Source organism: Petromyzon marinus, unplaced genomic scaffold (genome assembly GCF_048934315.1).
Source record: "Petromyzon marinus isolate PM22_M1 ecotype Great Lakes invasive population unplaced genomic scaffold, UKy_Petmar_22M1.pri1.0 PM_Scaffold_4, whole genome shotgun sequence".
Classification (NCBI taxonomy): domain Eukaryota; kingdom Metazoa; phylum Chordata; class Hyperoartia; order Petromyzontiformes; family Petromyzontidae; genus Petromyzon; species Petromyzon marinus.
In genome coordinates, this window is record NW_027423390.1 from 3,690,801 (window position 1) to 3,706,578 (window position 15,778).

The 15,778-nt window shown below is 46.2% G+C and overlaps 1 protein-coding gene across 2 annotated transcripts in view; it reads left to right on the plus strand.

The window, feature by feature from the left end:
* The window catches only part of LOC142923300 (mucin-2-like), a 37,460-nt gene that overhangs the window by 7,385 nt on the left and 14,297 nt on the right, over positions 1-15,778 (plus strand). For both annotated transcript variants that reach the window (XM_076064346.1, XM_076064347.1), the window contains exons 7-13: positions 156-311; positions 811-969; positions 1,759-1,914; positions 2,414-2,572; positions 3,356-3,511; positions 4,008-4,166; positions 12,917-13,009. The gene's annotated coding sequence lies outside the window, so the exon portion shown is untranslated. The remainder of the gene's footprint in view (positions 1-155; positions 312-810; positions 970-1,758; positions 1,915-2,413; positions 2,573-3,355; positions 3,512-4,007; positions 4,167-12,916; positions 13,010-15,778) is intronic.

Sequence of the window (15,778 nt, forward strand, 5' to 3'; positions counted from 1 at the left end):
ATGGGTTACCACTTCTGTAACATGCGTTATATATTGCATGTTATAGGCTGCAGCGGAAAGGATAACACATTCCTTTATTTTTCTGTACTTACATTGTCGCATGTCAGTGCAATGTACATTCTGTCAAAACCCAATCCCTGGCTTTTCTTCCAAAGTGACACCGAAACCCCAGGTTGAGGAAAAGCCAACAAAGCCAGCTCCTGAAGAGAGTGGCGCTCCTCCTCAAGAACCAACTGCACCGAAGGACAAGACACCCCCACCTCCAACCTCCGGCATCAAGGAGCCAGAACCCTCACCCCCAGAAGGGACAGGTGTGTTCATTTTGTAAGATTATATATATACAGGAAGTATACTGCTTAGGATCAAATCAAACAATGTGACTTCATTTGTTAGATCTCTGAAACTAATTAAGACTTGCTCAAGGATAGGTGTTGGATAGGTGACAATCTGTGTAACAGATGTCATAGGCTGAATATTTACAATATGGACTGCACAGAGCAGAATGCCACACCTCTTTATTGTGATGTACTTCCATGCCGACCCATACCACGTTGACTAACCCGCACTGAAGAGCATGATGAAGCATCGTCAAATAACCCCCCCAAACGCAGACACCATAGGGAGGATTTAATTGAGCAGTGTATTGGCAAACAGCTATACATTATTTAGTATAACATTCAGGTAAATTATTCGTAATGCAAACTGAAAGTATTGCCTGAAGGTTGCTTACAACATTTTACGAGGTTCAACTGAAAATGCATGAGTAATCTGAATTCTGTCAACATCCATCCCTTGCCTTTTCTTTCAAAGTGACACCGAAACCCCCGGTTGAGGAAAAGCCAACAAAGCCAGCTCCAGAAGAGAGTGGCGCTGCTCCTCAAGAACCAACTAGATCGAAGGACAAGACACCCCCACCTCCAACCTCCGGCATCAAGGAGCCAGAACCATCACCCCCAAGTCCAGGCCCAGGTACAATGGTGAAATTAGTTGCAAAATCACATGTGCATAATATATTATATGCAATCATATGTTCAATGAACACAACCATATGCTCTGGTAGGGTCAGGTCATTGCCAGTTACAAAAGGATATCCTAGGATCCTGAAGAATTGCAAAAGTGTGATTTTGTCCTGCTTTATAGTCTTCTGGTCCCATACTGGGCTCATTTTACTGGAACAGGGTGGGACTAACGGACTCTAGGCTGGATTCATAGCGGAATAGGAGTAACTTACCGAGCAGTAGATCAGCTTGTTTCAGAGTGACACTACCAGCTATGTGGGCAGTGCTGGTGATTAAGGCAGCATAACTACGTAAAAGTGGGCTGTGCTAACAGACGGGGTTGGCAGCTCACTGTGCTTTAGCTTTAAACCTCGACAACATTCTGAAGCGTTTCGTACAGTTAATTCGGGATTAAGATACTCATTTTATACTTCCTGTGCGTAATGATGTACAAAGTTTGTTCCATGCTCAGGTGTGTTAATGTTGCTTGTTTTTAATTAATATATCTTTATACCAGCTGTATAATATTATTGATAAAATAGCACAGAATACGCATACATTCATCAGATCTCAGAAATGAAATATGGTTGCCCTGGAAGGCAAGCATGGGCTACCACTTCTGTAACATGCGTTATATATTGCATGTTATAGGCTGCAGTGGAAAGGATAACACATTCCTTTATTTTGCTGTACTTACATTGTCGCATGTCAGTGCAATGTACATTCTGTCAAAACCCAATCCCTGGCTTTTCTTCCAAAGTGACACCGAAACCCCAGGTTGAGGAAAAGCCAACAAAGCCAGCTCCTGAAGAGAGTGGCGCTCCACCTCAAGAACCAACTGCACCGAAGGACAAGACACCCCCACCTCCAACCTCCGGCATCAAGGAGCCAGAACCCTGACCCCCAGAAGGGACAGGTGTGTTCATTTTGTAAGATTATATATATACAGGAAGTAAACTGCTTAGGATCAAATCAAACAATGTGACTTCATTTGTTAGATCTCTGAAACTAATTAAGACTTGCTCAAGGATAGGTGTTGGATAGGTGACAATCTGTGTAACAGATGTCATAGGCTGAATATTTACAATATGGACTGCACAGAGCAGAATGCCACACCTCTTTATTGTGATGTACTTCCATGCCGACCCATACCACGTTCACTAACCCGCACTGAAGAGCATGATGAAGCATCGTCAAATAACCCCCCCAAACGCAGACACCATAGGGAGGATTTAATTGAGCAGTGTATTGGCAAACAGCTATACATGATTTAGTATAACATTCAGGTAAATTATTCGTAATGCAAACTGAAAGTATTGCCTGAAGGTTGCTTACAACATTTTACAAGGTTCAACTGAAAATGCATGAGTAATCTGAATTCTGTCAACATCCATCTCTTGCCTTTTCTTTCAAAGTAACACCGAAACCCCCGGTTGAGGAAAAGCCAACAAAGCCAGCTCCAGAAGAGAGTGGCGCTCCTCCTCAAGAACCAACTAGATCGAAGGACAAGACACCCCCACCTCCAACCTCCGGCATCAAGGAGCCAGAACCATCACCCCCAAGTCTAGGCCCAGGTACAATGGTGAAATTAGTTGCAAAATCACATGTGCATAATATATTATATGCAATCATATGTTCAATGAACACAACCATATGCTCTGGTAGGGTCAGGTCATTGCCAGTTACAAAAGGCTATCCTAGGGTCCTGAAGAATTGCAAAAGTGTGATTTTGTCCTGCTTTATAGTCTTCTGGTCCCATACTGGGCTCATTTTACTGGAACAGGGTGGGACTAACGGACTCTAGGCTGGATTCATAGCGGAATAGGAGTAACTTACCGAGCAGTAGATCAGCTTGTTTCAGAGTGACACTACCAGCTATGTGGGCAGTGCTGGTGATTAAGGCAGCATAAGTACGTAAAAGTGGGTCGTGCTAACAGACGGGGTTGACAGCTCACTGTGCTTTAGCTTTAAACCTCGACAACATTCTGAAGCGTTTCGTACAGTTAATTCGGGATGAAGATACTCATTTTATACTTCCTGTGCGTAATGATATACAAAGTTTGTTCTATGTGTGTTAATGTTGCTTGTTTTTAATTAATATATCTTTATACCAGCTGCATAATACTATTGATCAAATAGCGCAGAATGTGCATACCTTTCTCAGATCTCAGAAACGAAATAGGGTTGCCCTGGTAGGCAGGAAAATGTGACAACATCCATAACATGTGTCATACTCTGCATGTTATAGCCTGCAGAGGGCAGGATAACACATTCCTTTATTTTGCTATAATTACATGCTCCTAAGTCAATGCAATATACCTTCTGTAAACACCAATCCCTTGCCTTGTCTTTCAAAGTGACACCGAAACCCGCGGTTGAGGAAAAGCCAACAAAGCCAACTCCAGAAGAGAGTGGCGCTTCTCCTCAAGAACCAACTGGACCGAAGGACAAGACACCCCCACCTCCAACCTCCGGCAACAAGGAGCCAGAACCATCACCCCCAGAAGGGCCAGGTGTGTTCATTTACTTAAGATTACATAAACAGGAAGTATACTGCTATTGATCAAATCAAACAACGGGACTCAATTTGTTAGATCTCAGAAACTAAATAAGACTTTCTTATGGATAGGTGTTGGATAGGTGACAATCTGTGTAACAGATGTCGTAGGCTGAATTTTTACAATATAGACTTCACAGAGCAGAATGCCACACCTCTTAATTGTGATGTACTTCCATGCTCCCTCATCAGATGTTCACTAAACCCCACTGAAGAGCATGATGAAGGATGGTAAAATAAACCCCCCAACGCAGACACCGTGGGGAGGATTTAATTGAGCAGTGTATTGGCAAACAGCTATACATGATTTAGAATAAATTTCAAGTCAATTATTCGTAATGCAAATTGAAAGTATCGACTGAAGGTTGCTTACAACATTTTAAAAGGTTCAACTGAAAATTCATGAGCAATCTAAATTCTGTCAACATCCATCCCTTGCTTTTCTTTCAAAGTGACACCCAAACCCACGGTTGAGGAAAAGCCAACAAAGCCAGCTCCAGAAGAGATTGGCGCTCCTCCTCAAGAACCAACTGAAACGAAGGACAAGACACCCCCACCTCCAACCTCCAGCAACAAGGAGCCAGAACCATCACCCCCAACTCCAGGCCCAGGTACATTATTGGAATTAGTTGCAAAATCAAATGTGGATAATATATTAAATGCAATCATATGTTCAATTCAAGCCACCATATGCTCCGGTAGGGTCAGGACATTGCCAGTTAAAAAAGTCTATCGTACAGTCCTGAAGAATTGTAAAAGTGTGATTTTGTCCTGCTTTATAGTCTTCTGGTTCCATACTTGGCTCATTTTTACTGGAACAGGGTGGGACTAATGAACTCTAGGCTGGGTTCATAGCGGAATAGGAGTAACTTACCGAGCAGTAGGCTAAGCACACCCGAGGATTGCATTTTTGTAAAAAAAAATCTTAAAATTTGGCCAACATTGGCCAAAACGGCATAGGTTAGTATGGCCATTTTCTTTTTGTGGGACATGAACATTTCATAGTTAAATGTTCCACGTTTTATCTAATACATAGCATACTAATGTAATGAGAGAGCACGCCGATATACGGAGGGCTGCATAGGCATTGCCGCATCGGTCACAGCCAATCAGCGCTACGGGTTCGATCTGGGCCAAAGTTCATGGGCGGAGCTCAGGGGCACACGCGGGACCGATCGAGAAGGTTCTGAAGGGGGCGTGGTTAGCTGCGGAGCGAAGACCCGCCTCTAACCACGCCCCCTTCAAGGAGGATATAAGGAGAGGCAGGAAGAGGACTCGGGGTCGGTGTGAAAGCCTGGGTCCGGACTGCACCTCGTCAGCCCCCGACCACGTGGCAGCCTCGAGCGAAGCTCTCCTGACTCATCTCGCTGAGACGCGTTTAAAGGCATATTTGAGGCATCTCACTTGCAACCCTAAGAAGTCCTAATTTCAAAGCAGGAGTCTCAATTCCAAATCTTGAAGTTCCGATTCCTCATCCGGGAATGTGAATACCAAGGAAGTGGTTGTGGGGCTCCCGGAAATCGAATAGGGACTCTCAAAATAATCCATATACCTTGTTAGCCGATTTAGGGTTATGGTTAACGATTAGGGTTATGGGTCAATGAGAAGTGAATTCCTCCATTGAATTTAATCTTACAATGCTGTATATAAAAGAAAAACTGGGGAATTTAACATGTCGATTTTTTCACCTGAAACTCTAATCCCTAAACCTAATCCCTAATGCTAATCCATATGCCTTTAAACGCGTCTCAGCGAGATGAGTTGAATCGTATATGGCTCGACTCTGTTGAGTAGAGTCGAAGGGCAAACACCACTTGCTTGTGTGACTTGTGGAACCGGGGCGGCATTTTGCATTGAAGTCAATGAAGGGTGTGACCGTTGCCGATTTGAAGCGCACTGTTTGGGAATGCAGTGTGTTTCACTATTTCAGCACCGACGTTCACCAAATATTCAACGGTGTAAACGTATGGGACAGTTGGGATGTCAATTCAGTAGTTTGTTACTTGAAAATCCGTGAAGAAATAAAGAATTGCGGTGCAAATCGGCCGTAGAGTTTCATTTTTTAACCGGCGCTTGACGTGTTACGTGTGCCCTCTGGTGGACAAGTGCAGTACCACAAGTACTCAATTCGTGGTTACTTCTGCTATGTGGTGGACATGTGTAGTACAGGCCAACACAGTAGGCCAATAGTTGCCGCTGTCAGGCGTCACCCGCGCATTCCCCGCAGTTGTGAGTCGCTGGAGCTGCGGCGTCCTGGCGTTAGTCTGAAGCGCGGTTGGCTGCAATGAAGATGAATCCTTGCAGTCACGAAAGCTTTAAATCGAAATTTAACCGCCTCTACGGGGAGGTTTTCCACACAACCTTAAGATCATTCAACAGACTCCGGGATAAGAAGGCTCAACTAATCGAGTCTCTCACCTTTCTGAAAAAATGCCGCGACTCTAAGGTAATACCAACCGCATTTACACTAACCTCTGCTGCTGCAACTTCTCTCAATGCAAAACGAATTCTAACTAGAACTAGCTTCGCTCTTATCTTGCCACCTAGTAACATCAGCAAAGATGAACGCTTTAAATTATCTCAATTAAAAAAGAGAGATGATATTGTTGTCCTCTCAGCCGACAAGGGCAATGCCACTGTCATCATGGACAAAACAGAATATAACAACAAAATTCAAGAACTACTCAACGATGGCAGCTATACAAAAATAAAAAGAGATCCCGCCAACAGCCTGGTTACCAAAACGAACAAAATCATCTCTGATTCAACAGCATTAATTGATCAGTCCAAACAGTTCTCGTTGAAACCCTCTGCTGCCAGACCACCAAGATTATATGGCCTTCCAAAGATACACAAAGAAGATACACCACTTCGTCCCATCGTCTCTACTATCAACTCCCCCACCTATAAACTGGCACGTTTTCTTGCTGATATACTGCGACCTTTCACTGGAAAAAACACCTCTGCGGTACTAAATTCTACTCACCTGGTATCGACAATCAAAGGCATTTCCCTGTCCCCAGACGACATGCTTGTCAGTTTTGATGTGATGTCCTTGTTCACCAAAGTCCCGGTACCTGACACCATCGCTATCATTGAAGACCTGGTTCATCAAGGACTGCATACTGATGTACCCCCCCTGGTGAGACATTGCTTAACCAACACATACTTCACCTGGAATGGAACTTTCTACAAACAAACTGAGGGCACCCCAATGGGCTCCCCCCTATTTCTGGTTGTAGCCAACGTATTCATGGAAAAAATTGAAACTGACGCCATCCAGACTGCCACTCTACGCCCAACCTTATGGAAGAGGTACGTGGATGACACTTTTGTCATCTGGCCACATGGCCAGCCTGCTCTAGACCAATTCCGCGACCACATCAATTCCATACACCCAGCCATCAGGTTTACCATGGAGGTCGAAAAAGATGGCAAACTACCCTTTTTGGATGTCTTAATTAAAAGGAGACATGATGGTTCAATGAGCCACTCTGTCTACAGGAAAGCTACCCATACAGATGCTTACTTGAAACCGGATTCCCACCACCATCCATCCCAGAAGAACTCCCTCATCAAGACTCTATACCATAGAGCCCAATGCATTTCCGACCAGGAACACATTACCAGTGAACTCAAGCACGTACACCAGGCGCTCAGGGCTAATGGTTACTCCGACTACACAATCCGCAAAGCCATCACTCCAGTCATGAAGAAGGATCCTCTTGTGGAGCCACTCAAAACCATCACCTTACCCTACATTGCAGGGGTCACTAAAAATATCTCCAAAATCCTGAATAAACACAAGATCCAGGTCCGATTCAACACAGAACATAAAATCTGTGATCTGGTTCCATCTGTAAAAGATGCTGTTCCAGACATACAGTACCCGGGCGTTTACAAACTAAAGTGCTTCTGTGGTAGCAGCTACATTGGAGAAATCAAACGACATATCTCGGACCGCATCCGCGAACATAAAGCAGACTTTAAACACGATAGAACGAACTCCTCTGCCGTGGCAGATCACTGTTATAATTCAGTGGGCCCACATGACATTGACTTCTCCAAGACGGAGGTTCTTTGCAAACCAACCGGCTACCATGAGAGATTCGTTCATGAGGCCATTCACATATACAAGCACAGAGACAAATTCAACCGAAAAGATGGATTCTGGCTTAGTAACTATTGGAAAGATGTTTTAAACCATTTCTGTTCTTAATTAATTGTATTTTTACGATGACCTTCAGACCGCAGCTGTTTCGCTGGCATTGACTCTTAATACCTCTCACACCACGGTTAATGGTATGGTTTAAAACATGGAGTATAACAGCGCCTCGCAGCTGTCTCTCTCCCCCTCCTACGTTCCGACCATGGATGAACTCGTCTGTCTGAACGGGGCTCGTAGCTATCCGTGGTGCTAAAGTTGAGGGTAAGAATCCACCCATTTTTTCGCCATATAGCATTGTGATATATAACGACTTATTGTTGGTAGCTTACCTGATTGGAGAATATATAGAGTTTATTGATAACATTGAGGTAATTTATATTTTAGTTTTTTTATTGGTTTACTATGTAGTATTCATTATATAGTGTAGTATATACCCAGTTACTGTTAATAGCTCAGATGTGTAGGCTTTGACTTTAACATAGCCATTTCTTTGACCAGTCACAAGCTAATCACTCAGTTATTTCAATGCTAAATTCTCCTGTTTGATTTTTACTAGGTGCTTCTGTAGATGTGTAGGCTTTGACTTTAACATAACTATTTCTATGACCAGTCACAAGCTAATCCCTCAGTTATTTCAATGCTAAATTCTCCTGTTTGATTTGGACTAGGTGCCTCTGTGAATGTGTATGCTTTGACTTTAACATAGCCATTTCTGTGACCAGTCACAAGCTAATCACTCAGCTATTTCAATGCTAAATTCTATGCTAATTCCTTTGTCAAGGGGCGCCTCTGTGGATGTGTATGCTATGACTTTAACATAGCCATTTCTGTGACCAGTCACAAGCTAATCACTCAGCTATTTCAATGCTAAATTCTATGCTAATTCCTTTGTCAAGGGGTGCCTCTGTGGATGTGTATGCTTTGACTTTAACATAGCCATTTCTGTGACCAGTCACAAGCTAATCACTCATCTATTTCAATGCTAAATTCTATGCTAATTCCTTTGTCAAGGCGCTCTGTTTCTTCTCACACAGCTTAAAGGTCGCGGTCTGAGCTTGGCTGTGTTCGCTCCAGCGCTGCCCTCCAGACAGTCTCGTCCCATCACCTGATGAAGGCCGCTTGTGTTGTGGCCGAAACGTCGTGAGATTTTATTGTGTTATTTTATTTTATCAATTTATTATTTTATTCTCATTCTACGTGACTTTACCGAAAGAACCAAAGAAGATGCAATGAAGCCGTGAAGACACCGCACAGTGCCACTGCTGCTGTTACCGCGCCAGGCACTGCAGTTGTACCATGTGACCACACGGTGGCGATACAGCACCACGTTGGCTAAGTTATTTTAGCGAGTGTCCATGTTGGTTTGGTTATTTAGCGAGTTTCCATGTTGGTTAGGTTATTTAGCGAGTGTCCATGTTGGTTAAGTTATTTAGCGAGTTTCCATGTTGGTTAGGTTATTTAGCGAGTGTCCATGTTGGTTAGGTTACTTAGCGAGTGTCCATGATGGTTAGGTTATTTAGCGAGTGTCCATGTTGATTAGGTTATTGAGTGAGCGTCCATGATGGTTAGGTTAGTTTGCGAGTTTCCATGTTGGTTAGGTTATTTAGCGAGTGTCCATGTTGGTGTGTATGTTGAACTTCTTTCACACAGTAAATAGCCAACCATGCTCATCGGAGGTGTGGGGGAAGGACAACAAACTAAGCACAAAAAACAGTTCTAAAGAAAATGTATTTTCAATCTCGATCAAAAAAATGCGTAGCTCCATTGACTTCCTAATATCGGAAGGAAGAACATTCCAGACGGCTGCAGAAGTGCATCTGACTCGCCAAAAGCTGCTGCGAGGATGACCAGAGTTTGCGTGATGGTTTACGCTTTTTGATGATATTAGCAAGGTTTTGAGGTTCATTTGTGGCAAGCGCTTTGTATGTGTGCTGGGGAAACTGCGCGAGTGTATTGATCACACGGACAGTGTGGGGTTTATCTGGGGTCAGCCTGAGGAGACGGCGGAAACAGTGGGGTCGTGTGAGGACAGCCAGGTGAAGAGGCTGGGGTGATGAGGTACCGGTCGGGCCAATTAAGCCAGAAGGGCTGTGATTGGTTGGTGCTGTTGCTGGGGCCGAGGAGGCGTCGAGGTGTCTGGAAAAAGGCAGGTGGTTGAAGACGCGAGGCGTGCGGAGGCACGCGGACCAATTAATTAGCGATAATGAAGAATGGGGATAAATTGGGGGGAGACAGAGAGAGAGGGGGAGATTGGAGTTGGGAGATGTGCGGTGAAGACGTGGAGTTCGGAAACAGAGTTTAGAACAGAGTGGAGCATCGTGATAGCGAAGCTGAATCAAGACGAAGCAGTTAGCAGTGGAGTGAGCATAGTGATAGCGAAGGCGAAGCAAGATGAAGCAGTTAGCAGTGGAGTGCGCATAGTGATAGCGAAGCAAGACGGAGCAGTTAGCAGTGGAGTGAGCATAGTGATAGCGAAGCTGAAGAAGACGGAGCAGTTAGCAGTGGAGTGAGCATAGTGATAGCGAAGGCGAAGCAAGACGAAGCAGTTAGCAGTGGAGTGAGCATAGTGATGCCGAAGCAATATGAAGCAGTTAGCAGTGGAGTGAGCATGGTGATAGCGAAGCTGAAGAAGACGGAGCAGTTAGCAGTGGAGAGAGCGTAGTAATAGAGGAGCTGGAGACGAGGCGTGCGGAGACAGAGAAGTGAGATTGGGTTTCGCTGTGTGCGACGACGCTGTATAGCGGAGGAGCTGAGGAGGACAGCCAGCAGTGGAGAGAGCGTAGGAATAGAAGAGTTGAAGACGTGTGTGTGCGGAGCAAAGCGACGTGATACTGTGAACCAAGGTGGGGAGCGAGACGGGCAAAGCACGGCGAGCGAGCCGCGGTGTCCAGGATACGGTGGAGTGTGGGGGACGTGTTAAACGATGAAAATAAAGTGGTTGAAGAAAGACAAAAGTTGTTCGTGTAAAGTTCAACCACTACATATGTAACGAGTGCAACCTTATAATGTATGAGTTCATACTCTTTGGTTCTTTCGGTAAAGTCATGGAGGTATAAACGCAATGCAAGCGTCCGTCATCAGGTGGGAAAGCATAGTCTGCTGCTGAGGCAGACTGTTTTAAAAGTATGGATTTCTGCAGTCACGAAAGCTTCAAATCATGTATGAGTTCGGCAACAGGAAGCCAATGCAGTTCAGTGAGCACTGGACAAACATGGTCGGATTTTGCAGTACTCGTCATGACGCCTGCCATAGCATTTTGTACACGCTGCAGCTTAGTAATGTTTTCGCCAGATGTGCCGGAGAGTAGTGAGTTGGAATAATCGAGCCTTTTTTCTAACCTTAACTCCTAACCCTAACTCTAACCCCTAGCCCTAAACCCCAACCCTAACTCTAACCCATAACACTAACCTTATCAGCCTGGCACAGTAGGGGGTACAGCTGGTGGTGCATCTACCAGTGATCTCAGTCAGCATACCCATGGCACCTGCTGGGTCTGTCCCGAGACCTCCTGCCAGCAGCGAGCCTTCGACACTTCACGTGGTAGCCTCAAAGTGCACCTAGCCTGGCACAGGTGCCGTGGTGACATCACCGTCACTTAGTGGCGAATGGCGAGTATTGGTATTCGTGGTCGTGGTGGTGGTGGTCGTGGTTGTTGTTAGTGATGGAGAGGAATTTACTTTTTCTTGGAGAATGTAGCTATGAAAATTTGTCTCATTTTGGCAAAAAACTGCATAGGAGCCCCTAACCCTTAACCCTAATCCAGAACCCTGACACTAACCCCTAACCCCTAAACCATAAACCCTAACCTGTAACCCTATCCCCTAACCCCTAACCCCCTAATCCTAACCCATAACCCTAACCCCTAACTCTAATCCCTAAACCTAATCCCTAATGCTAATCCATATGCCTTTAAACGCGTCTCAGCGAGATGAGTTGAATCGTATATGGCTCGACTCTGTTGAGTAGAGTCGAAGGGCAAACACCACTTGCTTGTGTGACTTGTGGAACCGGGGCGGCATTTTGCATTGAAGTCAATGAAGGGTGTGACCGTTGCCGATTTGGTGGTGGTCGTGGTTGTTGTTGTTAGTGATGGTGGTGATGGTGGTCGTGGTTGTTGTTGTTGGTGATGGTGGTCGTGGTTGTTGGTGGTAATGGTGGTGATGGTGGTGGTGATGGTGGTCGTGGTTGTTGATGGTAATGGTGCTGATGGTGGTGGTGATGGTGGTCGTGGTTGTTGGTGGTGATGGTGGTGATGGTGGTCGTGGTTGTTTGTGGTGGTGATGGTGGTCGTGGTTGTTGGTGGTGATGGTGGTGGTGGTGGTAGTCGTGGTTGTTTGTGGTGATGGTGATGGTGGTGATGGTGGTCGTGGTTGTTGGTGGTGATGGTGGTGATGGTGGTCGTGGTTGTTGGTGGTAATGGTGGTGATGGTGGTCGTGGTTGTTGGTGGTGATGGTGGTGATGGTGGTCGTGGTTGTTTGTGGTGATGATGGTGGTCGTGGTTGTTGGTGATGATGGTGGTGATGGTGATCGTGGTTGTTGGTGGTGATGGTGGTCGTGGTTGTTGGTGGTGATGGTGGTGATGATGGTGCTCGTGGTTGTTGGTGGTGATGGTGGTGATGGTGATGGTGGTCGTGGTTGTTGGTGGTGGTGGTGGTGATGGTGGTCGTGGTTGTTGTTGTTGTTGTTGGTGATGGTGGTCGTGGTTGTTGGTGGTAATGGTGGTGATGGTGGTGGTGATGGTGGTCGTGGTTGTTGGTGGTGATGGTGGTGATGGTGGTCGTGGTTGTTTGTGGTGATGATGGTGATTGTGGTCGTGGTTGTTGGTGGTGATGGTGGTCGTGGTTGTTGGTGGTGATGGTGGTGATGGTGGTGGTGGTGATGGTGGTCGTGGTTGTTGGTGGTGATGGTGATGGTGGTGATGGTGGTCGTGGTTGTTGGTGGTGATGGTGGTGATGGTGGTCGTGGTTGTTGGTGGTGATGGTGGTGGTGGTGATGGTGGTCGTGGTTGTTGGTGGTGATGGTGGTGGTGAATGGTGGTCGTGGTTGTTGGTGGTGATGGTGGTGGTGGTTGCTTTTTTTTGGTGGTCGTGATGGTGGCGATGTTATTGTTGATGTTGGTGGCGAAGTTGATGTTTTTGTGGATGTTGATGGTGTTATCGTTATTGGCGGTGGTGATGTTAATGTTGATGTAGCGTGCAGATGGAGCTCATTGAGGGCTACATCACCGCACAGCTGAGCGCGCGATTGCCCGGGTTCAGCATGGCCACCTTCATCCAGTCTCCACCGTGAGTTCACACGTCAACATCATCAGCAACATTATTGACAGTATCAACATTACCAATAACTTTACAAACTTCAATAACATACATCGTGAATAACATCACCATCAACAGCATGAACAACGTGAATAACATGAAACACATCATCAACAGCATTATCCAAAACATCATCATCATCAACAACATTTTCTTTGGTTCTTTCGGTAAAGTCACGTAGAATGAGAATAAAATAATAAAATAACACGATAAAATTCTCACGACGTTTCAGCCACAACGCAAGCGGCCATCTTCAGGTGGAAGGTACAGACCTGTCGGGACGACAGAGCTTCAGTTCTGTACCTTTCACCTGAAGACGGCCGCTTGCGTTGTGGCCGAAACATCGTGAGAATTTTATTGTGTTATTTTATTATTTTATTCTCATTCTACATGACTTTACCGAAATAACCAAAGAAGATGAATCCTTGCAGTCACGAAAGCTTCAAATCGAAAATCAACAACATTGTCAGCAACATTATCAATAACATCATCATCAATAACAACATTAAAAACATCATCAATACCATTATAAATATCAGCAACATCATTATCATCAACAACATTGTCAATAACATCAACATCATCGACAACAACAACGTCCGTGATGTAGCTCGGAGGTGATGACGGTGGTGCTAATGGTGATCGTGGTGATTGTGGTGATGGCGGTGGTGCTGGTGATGGTGGTGCTGGTGGTGATGGTGGTGGTGATGTTGATGTTTTGTGGATGTTGATGGTGTTATTGTTGATGTTGCGAACCGAGTCAGCTCATTGGGCTACCCTGGCACGGTAGTGGTGGTGTTGTTTCACGGGCCATACCCGAACCGAGCCAGCTTATGGGGTCCCCTGGCACGGTACGGGTGGTGTTTTTCCACTGGCCACACCCGAACCGAGGCACCTCATGGGGTCCCCTGACACGGTACGGGTGGTATTTTTCCACTGCCCATACCCGAACTGAGCCAGCTCATAGGGGCTACCCTGGCATGGCACAGGTCGAGTTTTCCTCTGGCCACACCCGAACCAAGCCAGCTGGTATGGTCTCTGGCATGGCATAAGTGGTATTTTTCCATTGGCAACACCTGAGACGAGCCAGCGCACCAGGCCTACTTACTGGCACAGTACGGGCGTTTTTTTTTTCCAACCAACGTGGATTGTTTGCTGAGCCAAGCTTGAACCAAACCATTGTCGATTCTCTATTGCTCCTACTGCCGGTTTCGTAAGACGATGACGACGACGTCTGAGTCTTGACTCAGGCGGCGGGGGGCCAAGCAGGGCCAGGGGCGCGGGAGGGGGCAAGCAGGGCCTGGGGCGCGGGGGGCCAAGCAGGGCCAGCGACAGGGAGATGAGGGCGGCGCTCACTTCGCTGCGATGTTGCTACGCCCGGGCCGGCTCGGCACGCCTCGGATGTGCAGTTGGTTAAGAGAGGAATATTGGTGTGTGTGTGCGCGTGGTTACCGCTTTGACCACTGTTGTGTCAGCTACCACTGTTGAGAGTCCACGTGTCGTGGCGGCGGTGTTAGCTGCGACTTCGCGAAAAAACAATAAAAGCGTTTTTTGTAACACGTGGATGAGCGTTGAGTAAACGGTGGCGTCCGTTGGGATTCTCTGGGTAGATGATTTCTGCTGCTGCTTCACAGCCACCAGCGGCATCGTCTCCAATATCACCAGCAGCACCAGGAGGTTTACCGGCATCAGCACTAGTAGCATCACAATCAATATCAGCATTATCAGCACCAGCAGCATCATCACCAGCATCATCATTAACACCACCATCAGTGTAATGTATTACATTATTTGAACTCTTTTTATTTTACCAGGTAAAGCCCACTGAGCTACGTTGCTAATTTGTAAAAAAATCAGCAGCCAACTACTCTATGAACGTGCGATGTTGATTCTAAATGTGGAGGGGAAAACCCCGGAGGGCCCAGAGAAAAATCTGCGTGACCACGGGGGGAGAGAGACGCAAACTCCAAATGTACAGCAGGCGAGATCACACACACAGCGGCAGCAGTCATCACCCCCTGCCTACTGGCAGCAGACTGATGCACAGGGACGGCTGCCACTAGGCTACACCACACAGCAGCAATCAATGCTCCCTACTGGCTTCTCTTTTTCAGTGAGGCTGCTGATGCAGGTGCAGAGACAACGACTACGATGTCACATCATCATCGCTGTGATGTCTCTGGGTCTATGAGTCTATGGATCCCTATGGATCTCTATGAGTCTATAGTTCTCTACGGGTCTCTATGAGTCTATGGATATCTACGGGTCTCTATGAGTCTATGGTTCTCTATGGGTCTCTATGAGTCCATGGATCTATATGGGTCTCTATGAGTCTATGGTTCTCTATGGGTCTCTATTAGTCCCTTCGTCCGCATGGCTGATGTAAATGCAGACAAAGACTGTAATCTCGCATTCAGCGCGTCAGAAGCCGCAGTGCAGTGGTGCATCATCACCATCACCACCATCATCACCATCATCACCACCACCACCATCATCGCCTTCACAAGGGGGCGCCACGGTGGCTAGGAGATGTTGACTACCTCGCCTGGTATACAGGAGGACGTGGGTTCGATCCCGACCCTGACTATGCCTGCTGCTGTATATCTGAAGTCTGTGTCTCTCTCTCTACCCGTGGATTTTTATCCGGGTCCTCCGGGGTTGAAAATAAAGCTGTGCAAATGTGGCTTATTTTGGCTAAAAACGGCATCGGTTAGGATGTCAATTTTTTTTTACTTGAAC